This window comes from Neopelma chrysocephalum, unplaced genomic scaffold (assembly GCF_003984885.1).
Source record: "Neopelma chrysocephalum unplaced genomic scaffold, ASM398488v2 Primary Assembly neopelma1_103b, whole genome shotgun sequence".
NCBI classification, from domain to species: Eukaryota; Metazoa; Chordata; class Aves; order Passeriformes; family Pipridae; genus Neopelma; species Neopelma chrysocephalum.
In genome coordinates this window covers 5,690,720-5,701,543 of record NW_020897767.1, presented here as the reverse complement: position 1 = coordinate 5,701,543, position 10,824 = coordinate 5,690,720, and the positions used below count along the sequence as shown (strand labels likewise).

At 35.8% G+C, this 10,824-nt stretch overlaps 1 long non-coding RNA gene across 1 annotated transcript; it reads right to left on the bottom strand.

Annotated features, from left to right (window-relative positions):
• Positions 1–1,299: 1,299 nt before the first annotated feature.
• LOC113973623 lies at positions 1,300–4,513 on the bottom strand. Its single transcript, XR_003536280.1, has 3 exons — positions 4,452–4,513; positions 3,679–3,787; positions 1,300–1,592 (listed from the first exon to the last, which is right to left on the bottom strand). It is a non-coding gene; the product is annotated as an uncharacterized LOC113973623 (long non-coding RNA).
• Between the last annotated feature and the right edge of the window lie 6,311 nt (positions 4,514–10,824).

Sequence of the window (10,824 nt, the reverse complement as noted above, 5' to 3'; positions counted from 1 at the left end):
CCAGAAAACACTGTTCTTTTTTCAGTTTTATGTGTGTCATGTCAGAGCATGATGAGATTTTACCAGTTCTTGTGCACTGAGGCAGATTTCTCATAAACTGGTTAAATCCACATATTTTAAGTCGGAGATTGGTAGAGTTTTTCATTTGCCTTAAAACTAACTTGCTGTTTAGGGTCTTATACATAACCTCTCTTCTTGCATGAGAGACAATAACCTCTCACTTGTACTGTTATTTTTCAGTGAGATACACAGATCCTGAATTACAACTTCATGTAGTATGGGAGATCATCTTTAGCCCAGAGTTCCCACTAAAATACTTCCTCACTTTGCTCTACATTGACATTTTAATTTTGAAGAGAGAATTAACATTACAAATACATACAAAATTCAACTAATGAGGTACTCCAGTACTTGGTTTGGATTAACAGAGTTGATTTGGTAGTATGTATTTGGATTAGAGTTGGAAGGTGTATTTCTGATATTTGAAGTGAGAAAAAAACCAACTGAACTAGAAAGGTTTATAAATTCACAAATAAAATGATATATTATTCATTTGAAGCCATCTCTCTACAGCTCAGAAGATTTTCTCTACTGTGACAGATTGGAAAACTCCAGTACAATTTGTCTTTTCAAGCTGTCCCTGAAAGAAGATTCTGGGGGAAGTTTTTCAAGTGAAGAAACGTGCTGTCTTCGCTTTTAGCTTATATCCAAGCTACTGAACTGAGAACATTTTATATCCTGTCAGTTTTAATGTTTGTTAGTCTACTTTTATAATTGTGTCACTTGTGAGATTTTGTTAGAACAGAGACTGGGGTCTGTAAAAATGTGAGGTGTGAACATAACACAGTAATTCACAGAGAGCTTTGTTTTCACAAACAATCCAAAACAGAGGATTTGCAAACCCTCTGGTACTCCCAGACAGCTCTGTCAGCTCAGGCTTTGTCCTGCCTCTCATGTGGAAAGTGGAACCAGTTCCTTACTCCAGAGCAGTGAATTCTGCCTTGTACTCACTATCAAGGCACATTTTTTCCTTATTGTGGCACGTGTTTCTTGATTCCCTTGGCCAAGTACTTCCTTATTTGCCAAAATACTGAAGAGAACCAAAGTTATTTGTGATTTCAAGTGAAATTTTGTCTAGGTAAGTGTCAAACATGGCAAGCAATAAGAGAAGTCAACGCATTTTGGAATAGCAGAAACATTCTGCATTTAGGTTATATAATAATTTCATATTGGCTTTTCATTAGGAAACATTTTAGAAGTCACTATGAAAATTAAAGAGAGAAGTAGAAAAAAGAATTAACTCATTTAATTTGATTTTGGAAAAAATTAACGTTTCAGTGGTGGGTCAAGTTGATAGCTTATCTGAGATTTACTTGGCTGTTCTGAGAAGCAGTTTTCTTGGAAGGTAGGGTGTTTCTGTGCCAGGTTTTAAAATATTCAGGCAACAATATATGCCCTTGTGATTAATCTTTCTGATAGCCAGTGTTCTGATCTTGCAATACTGAAGTTCTGTTCTCATGGTCACGTACCAGTTGCTTATTGGTGTTGCTGGAATAAGATTATAGCTCTGCTGGTCAGCCAGAACCCTGGTCCTATGGCAAAGTGGAAAGAATAGCAGTCAGCTTTGTCTGGATAAGGAGTGTGCACATGGAGAACCTTGGAGACAATCTGGTCATACAACTTGTGCTTCTTGGTAGCCTCTCTGTGTGCCTGCATGTGCTTCAGCTTCCATTTCCTTCAGGGAACAAACACTAGGATATTTTCTTTGCCTACACAACACTCAGTAATATTTTAGGCTGAGCATTTTGCTTCCTGCCTTCTGTGTGTTTTCTCTACCTTAAGCAGCAATGTCTGCTCTCTCAGATAGTGTCTGCCTATTCTGCTCCCCCCTTCCTTTACCTTGAACTTTTGTATTTGTTCTGCATTAATGGCTATTAATGTTTTGATCCTTTTCACTCTACAGCCTCTCTCTGTCTCAGGTCACAGTTCTCATCAGACTTATTACTTATTTCAATATTTCAGGAGTTATTCCTGGTAACAATGTCAATCATTTTATGTCCTTGCTTCACAATGGGAGAGCACAGACAGAAAAAAAGAAAAATGAAAAAAGTAACTCCCAATTTTACCTTCATTTTTTTCATCATCATTTTCTGTAGGTGTTGCATTTTTTTCCTTCTTATTTGCATTTCCTGCCATGCTGTGGGTGCCATGAGTCTGCCCAGTGACATCAAATTTCATCTTGGGAATGCTGAATAGTAACAGCTTGAGCTCTACAGTCAAATTGTTCTTTATCTGCCACTTACAGAAATCCCAGAACTGTGGCAAATGTCTGAGTCGTGCACATAGATTTGCACTGTCTGGTCTTCACTTTTCTCTCTTTCAACTTGTACTCCTCATCTAAGTGCCATCCAATTTATTACTTGCATGAAAGACTCCTTAAAGCATAAGAATTGAAAAGGCTTCAAATGTTGCAGGTTTTCAGCCATAATTGCTGCTCAGCTTCAGCCTTATCTTCATGGGTAGCACTAACACCATTTGTTATTTGCTCTCTTTCGGGTACGACATGAAGGTCAGCAATAGTGTACAAACAGGGCCTACACTTCTAAGGTTTATTGAGTCTAAAAAGAGCTAATTAAAAGTTAATTAACCAGCATGCCATACTACATAACTGCAACTTTTCTATTAATAAAATGTAGCATCAGGAGCACAGACTTTTCTATTTCAGCATTGTCTCTGACTGCTCGTGGGAACCAGTTCACTATGAGAGTTCTGTACTCTGAAGCCCTGGGGTCAAGTTCCTCCTTCACCTATACAAATGTGTTTTGCACAAACCCCATCTCTTCTTGCATACTTTTTCTGAAAGCCCTGTTGTATATCTGTACTCTATTACTCAGTGCACAGGGAGAAGAGCTATTAATATGGACCATTCAATAACTAATGAATGACTGAATGGAAAACAGTTTTCCATTTATTTCAAATAAAAATAACGATAGACTTACCTTTCTAAATAGGAGGGAAACATGGTGTCACCATCCACATTTCTCAGAAGTAAATATATTTGTTACTGATAAGGAACTCTCATGAACTAGTTTTTTAAGCTTCTTTTGTGGTTGTTCATTTAGGTAGAAAAGAACCAAATTCCCAAGCTCGGTTAAAAGCATTTGAGACAAGGTGCACAGAGTTATGAGATAAGACCTATCCACCTCCTTGCACATGAGTAATCAAGGAACTAAAAGCAAGTGCAAGGTAATATTAACTGAGATAAACAGCTGGAAAGTAGAAGGGAATTCTTTCCCTTCACTGGAAAAGAAATCATGCTATTAATAGCTGTGATTCACTAATGAAAACAAGCCTTTGAAATTATTTGTCTTCATCATATCTTGCATGAATATTTAAAGTTTGCCTAGAATTATCTTTCATGTCAGACATTTAGAAAGTCAGTTTACCTGAAGCAGACAGTACTGATGGAGTAAAAACACTGTGAGTTCTCTGTTAACTTCAGGGCTCAGGGCTAACAGTCCCTCCTTTGCCTGAAGAAGGAAGCTCTGAGCAATCGGGGCAGAAGGTAAGGATGTCATACAGTGAGTTTAGATAGGACCACATGTCTAGAAAACTAGTAGCTGGAAGTATTCAGAGGGTGTGAATCCTTCTGTTCCACATCAGAAAATGAGAACTTACATATTTGCCTGAAAGGCAGGAGTAGACTCTTTACAATAGAACTGCTTCCTGGACAGCTGGCTTTTTGCAGATGGATATGTCCACATTTCTTCAGTGTGGCAAACTTTTACTTAAAACATTGAAGAACATTATAGTATTCATTCTGGCACCAACTCAAAATTCTCTTGATATTGAACTTCCTCCCAAACCAATGGTTTGCCTTCACTGCCTAAAAATGTTCTTTATCTGCATGTGTGGACACATAGAGTACACTTGGTGAAAAAGTCTTTCCATGAGCTTTAGGTCTCCTTTAGGCTTTCTGCTTTTTCAGGCACATCTGTGGAAGTTATTTCAACAACATTTATTTTCCCTCACTTTCTATGCAGCTGTTCTGACAAAGCTATCATATGAACACAAAATTTCCCTCTCTGTTCTGGTCTCTGAGTTAGCCTGTAACTCCAAGGAATTAACATGTGTGATAGGTCTCTTCCTTGCATAAGTTTTTTGAAATAAAGACTAAGAAATGAGTCTCAGTAATGCAGCTTTGTCAATGAAGACTTTTCAAAGTACTAAAACTAAATCACACCCTATCCAGATGTTATGGAATTCACACTCCTTTCTAAAGTACCGGATGAAAACTTAGAACACATTTCTGGAACAACAGAACACCAAAGCTACACATTAAAAGTATTTCAAAGGCACTTTGATTAACTGAGCTATAGTCATGTATTATGCCAATTGATCTCTGTTTCTTTCTTGCCAAGTATTGTTTCTCACCTCCAAAATAAACTGACCGTGTTCAGGAGTGACCTTAAAATTGCCATTAGGGAGAGATGACTCAGAGTAAAGCCTCAAGATATTCTATGTCTATGAGATCATGGGTTCCTGTGAATCTCTTCATTCTGAGGAGATGCTGCTGTCATCTTCCATTATCTTAAAACATGCAGGGCCAAACAAGTGTTTTAGATGACAAATCTGACACTGGTGTTCTTAAAAGACATTTTTTAGAGTTGCAGCCATGATTGCCAATGACTTTGGGATAACACACTTCAAGTTTTTGCTGGCACTTAAGGGTAGTTCAAGGTAGATAACCAGGATGATCATATTTATCTTCTTCCTTTTTAATTAGCTACTTTATATGCTTATATAAATACCTCGAAATACTAAAATTCAAAGGACATTCCAATTCTTAATTATTGAACAACTGAAATGTAAGATATCTCTCTGGTTTGGTACCTATCTGGTGTTTTTCACCAAGACTCACTAGGGAGCTATTATTTACATTTTATGAATTTAAACACAATATGTTGAAGTTGTTCTAAAGTGAATTCCTGATTTTTGGATATAACCATTACTGAATCAGCTTCTTTACCACCATGAATAATTCTGTTGAATTCAATAGAGATAAAGCAGGTATAAAACAGATACACTGAAAGATCAGATTCTAAACCTCAAGTATTTAATTTTAGGTATTCAAAGTATAAAACAAGAAAGAGTTGAAAGCAATTAGGCAACTCGAATTTGGGTTACAAGAAAATTGGTGTTTTAATATATGTATGGGAAAACTATGGAAAATTCTTTTTTAATGAAGAGATACAGAATGAACTCATATGTAAATATACTGTATCATGATGTAATAATTACTGAAAATATCACATCTTTCGAAATCAATGGTGTCAATAGACTATTTAAAAAAAAAAAAGCTACTTTAACCTTTTGCTAAAAATGGGATTTTGACCTTGTCTAAGTGCAATGTGCATAAGAGTTTGCTGCATAATTTTCTACCCTAATTAACATTTGTGTTATGTAAATTTGGTAAAGCAGTCAAAAGCTAAAATCTCAAATGAAGTTTGCATCCAAATACAGTATCGCAAAATGATTCTAACTCTGTTTCACCACTATATATTTCTTTTGTCAGAAAAAATCTGACTCAGAAGACCACTACCAGCCTTAATCTACCTTTTCCTGACCAACAGCTTTAAGCTGCTGAAGAGACTCCCCAGAACAACTCCCTTACTGAGTGATACTGTCGTCATACTACATTATTCATCTGAGCTTTTGCTCTAGGAATAGGATACTTCCATGCTGGTCTCCTGAATCCCAGAGCAAGAGGAAGTTATTCATCTGATGAATCATAATATGTCTGGAGACATTAAATGCTTGCCAGCAAGGAGAAATGAACTCGATGAAAACATCAACAGTAAAAAATCTTTGCTAAGGAGAGTTACCGTACTTATAGCACATACTATGTAAAAAGGTGTTAAATCTAAATAGATGCCAAAAGAAATTAAAAAATGGGTAAGAAACACCTGTATTCTCTTAAAATGAAAAGGTTTGCTTCATGAAAATTTCAAATATCAAGCACAACTCTGTTAGAAATTATCATGGGGCTGTTCTGTGTTCCCAGCTTAGTATTTAACATTTGTATTGGGATCCTTCCAATAATCCTGAAAGGTGTTTGGGGTTTTTTCCTGGTATTTAGAATATGATATTTATTCTCACTTCTATTCATAACGAATAGTGAATGTCTTATACAAATATCTAACGTTTCTTAGAGATGAAATTCCGTGACCCTGTGTCTTTTCAGCAAAATTCAGGAGTCAGTCTGCTTAGGAGATTTTCCAATAGGAAGTCATACTTACTGTACAGGTTATGTTATTTTGATTGTATATTGTTACATGCATATATCTCTAACATTGCTTATTATCTAGTGTACATGGTTCAGCACAGTTTAAAATTAACTTTTTTGGAGGATAGTCGTGTTCTTACATTTTAACTACTTAAACTTTATTAAGACCATGTGACCAGATCAATTATAGATAAAGGTGGTGAATAAATCTGGGTAAATTACGGGTTTGGGGGGGGGATGCTGAAATTAAAAAATTAGAAAAAACCCAGCCAGTAGAATGCTTTCACTTCTCAGGGAAAACAAAAAAAAAGAAGAAAAACAATGTATGGTCAAACAAAAATGCTGTTTGATACACACAGTAAAAACATGTGTCATCAGGGGTTAATTAACCTTCTGAATTAACAGAGGTCAACTCATGTATAAACATAAAAGCATGAGCTTTCAATTTAATATTTCTCACCAAATCAATTTTTTCCATTATTTCGTACAAAAAATCTGCAAAATATGGGGGAAAAAAATACAATATTTTTTGTGCAATATGCAGAACTGAACAAAATAGGCAATTGCATGTGTGACTCATAAATCCATGGCTAAATTATACCAATTGTGCAACAATCAGTAAATATTCAGTTACCTGTTCTGCATATTTGGCAGGTACAAAAATAGGCATTTACTGAAATGACAGCGCTGGTTTATTGGAATTATTAAAAGTTATGTCTTTAGTGCTCCATGCTAAATATGTTAAGTTTGCAAAGTATGACAAAAGAGCTCAGTCCTATAAAATGCTGCGTTAGAAGGAATATTGGTTTTCTTGCTATGCAGAGAGACAATTGAGCCAAGTCCTGTCATGAAACTCAAGAGAACTGGGGGAATATCAATGTCGAAAAGTACTCTTGTGAGTAGCATAATTAAGGGTTTTGTTTATCAGTTAGGAAGCAGGAGGATGTTTCAAGAGGTAATACCACAGAAACTCAAAGCAAAAAAGGGTAATGAAGCTCAAAACAACTTGTCTTCCTCACAGACTGAATTGAGGTGTGTGTTTTCTTTCTCTAAATGTGCCTTAGCAACTTGATCTTCATTCAGTGAAGAATTTGTTGATGCTTCTGAGAGTCTATTTGTGTGCTCTCTGAGCCAACCAAATCGTGTTTAGATGCTGGGTTTATCCCCTTTATAAATGATGATGTTTGGGGGCTACATAAAATTCGGAACTTCATGCTTGTTCTTGACTCTCTGAAAATTACTTTTAAAAGCATTTTAAAAGCTACTTGGTATTGAAATGAGGAAAAGAATATACATTTGGCATCACTATCAAATTTATGAGTATAAGCCACAAAGAAAAATTTGCTCTTTATTGTTGCTTTCTGGTATAAAAAAAAGATTCCACACTCTCTGAAGTCTATGGAAGAGAAGGTCCTTTGTGTTTCAGTGCTTTTTGGAGAGCAGAAGGGAGTAGACAAGGAAAGACTTGGCATTACATTCAAAAATACAGGCTTTCATTTCACTTTCTTTGGGGGAAAGGAGAGGAATGCTGATTTGCAAAAAACTTAAAAGCGGGGTTTTCATCCTTTAGCAAGATCCAGAAAAGATCTAATAAATTTATTAACAAAAAAAATAAAATCATCTTTTCTACATGAAAATATTATAAAAAATTGACCACATCCAGTGTTAGCAGTAGTGTCTGTCAGGTTTGTGTCTTATTAAGTACAGCAAATAATACCCCTCTAGTTTGCCATATCATTTGTGACCCTGCAATGACAATGAAGGGAGAAGAAAGGAGAAAGACCCCGGGACACATCACATGGTTATACAGTCATGGTTGTGGAGTTCTAGCAAATACAAATGAATTCAACAACTTAGGTGTGCAGGATGGAAAAATAAGTGAAAAATCAGCAGATTTATCTGGATGAATGACTGAAAGAAACATGGGAATTTTTTTGACAAGAAACTGGTGATAACACATTAGAGAACACTGAGGAGGTAGTAAACAAAGATGGTCAGTGATTTGCAGCTCGACATTCTGCAGAAAAATTATTGTCATTTAGTGCTGCAACCAGTCTCCAGTAAGTTTTCTGCCATTATGCATCAAAGAAATATCCACAGGAAGAGAGGATACCTGCTTTGAAGTCCTTACTGTCTATTTTAGGGCATAACAGTGAATAGAGTAAACACAGAAAAACTGAGAGAAAGGAACATGACAAGACAAAGCAAATTCAATTTAATAATTCTTTTTTAACACTAATAACATGTAAGCATCCCTTGAAATAAAATACGTTGAAAAACTGACTAAAACTATGTGGGAAATATTTGCCTGTTTTTGTGAAAGTTAGAAAACTCAAGTGTTTTCACCTTTTGCATGAAAATCTTTTCAGTGTTTGGTTATTTGTTTTTAATGAAAGAAGAAAGAGAAGATCACACCCAACAGTTGCTGAGCTCAGGCAAAGTTTGGAAGTCCCAGGTTCAAGTATCTGCTAAAACTAGTGTTTGTTTATACAAAGTGTAAACAGAGAGGACTCTAATTGCATATCAGCCAGTAGCTTGGTGGTTAAGTTTTTATCTGTGGTGTGAAAGACATATCAAAACTCACACTGAATCAGGAAAAACAGACTTGACTGACTCACCCACCACCAGCAGGCTCTGGAACACTGTTTTTTCCTACAATAAACTCACTCTCCTCTCTCAGAAGAAACTGCATCTTTGCTGAAACCTTTCTGCCAAAACTAGCATATATCTCACAGTGAAGAGTTCTGGTTTCAAAACACTGACCTTTTCAAGTGAAGATCCATTCTGTTGAAACATTACTGAACTACTTCAGAGCTGTATCTTTACCTTGTGAGGAATTAGCTGTTTGTCGCAACTTAGCATGTTTTGTTGTTTTCCTTTTCAGAAAAAAAATCTAGAAGGAAAATACAAAAAGAAGTTAAGGGGAAAATTCAATCTAAATTGGGTATGCCCTAATAGCCTGGAACTTTAAATTCCAAAAAGCAACTCAAATTCTGAAGCCACTATATTATAAAAAGACTAAAAACTTCCCTGCTGAAATTTTATACTCTTTTAAAACTGCCCATGAAATTGTGACTCATATCAGTCATGTCTGCCTCTGCATTTACTTAATGCAAAGTCACCCATACATCTTGGCAGTACATTTGCAATGTTGTCTGCTGGCTCTGTTAAAAGTAAATAGGGTAAAATAAAATAAGATGTTGCAGATTTATCATTATTCCTCCAGAAGGTGCTCTCATTTGGACAACAGACAGGAAAAAGAAAAAGAAAGCATGTGACACTAACACTCTTGAGTTATTTGCCACCATTTTTTCTAGAATATGTCAATAAAAATAATCACACTGATTAGGAAAATAGATGAAATTAATATTCTTGTCTTTAATTTCTTTCAAAAATTTTATTTTATTGATATAATCCTGTTGTGATTCTTGAAAACATCCTGCAGGATTGTGCTTACATGTGTGTGTATAATGCCTCCTTTCACCAAAAAGATCACAAAGAGGCTTATAATGAATCTCTAATGAGGATATATAAGTTAATTGAAACGTGACTACTTATTGGGTAGAGAATAGCTTCTACTCATAACTTCATTTCATATTTACATATGCAACTACCTCCCTTAAATCTGTGGGATTAATACTCAAAACAATCTATTTTACATGCTCTGAGGGTTAATATCATCATGTGCAGCAGCTTAATTCGTTCACCTCATATCACAAAACAAGGATGAAGAAATCTCATCAATAACCTAGAATACATTCTCTATTTAAAACAGAAGCACAGAAAAATGATGTTTAATATTACAGATGTTTAATATTTTGAAGGGTTTATCGAAGGTGAAAGTCCCAACAGCCCAAAACTTGATCACGTTGGGTTCACTGTGTTGGCTGCCCAGACTTTAAATCTCCAAATACTAATCCTTGTATAACTCTATGTTAACATGCTTACTTAATCTTTTTAGGAGCACTCTTAAGCAAAATTATTCTATAAAGAAACCCCTAAGAACTGTTAGGTAACGTGTTTGAAACAGCCTTTATGAAGGGATCCAGACTGATTGTAGTAAAGGAATATCATCAGTTGGACTAGACAATCACTGTAGGTACCTTTCCAACTGAAACATTTATTCTATTCTAAATATAAGGACTTCATAATGAACGATGGTACCACCACAGTGCAGTGGAAACATTGCTCTGTCCCAGTGGAAGCTGGGAGGAAAGAACTTCTACAACAGTGGATTTCTTCTTTTGACTTTAATACCTGACAGCTGCTACTGCTTCCAAGTTCACGTTCCCTGCTGGAATCATGACATGTTTACAGGTCTCACACATTAAACAACCCTTCCCCCTACACATATGTGTGCAATGAGATCTTTTTCATAATGAGAAGTGATAAGCAGTCTAAACAGAGGAGTCAGGACTACTGGCTGTGTGTACAATTAAAAACAACAACCACAACAGCCATTGTGCTATGCCAAGGTTTCTTTGGAAATATAGTTTCCCTTGCTATAACTTGGAAACTAAATATATTTAGTATTAGGC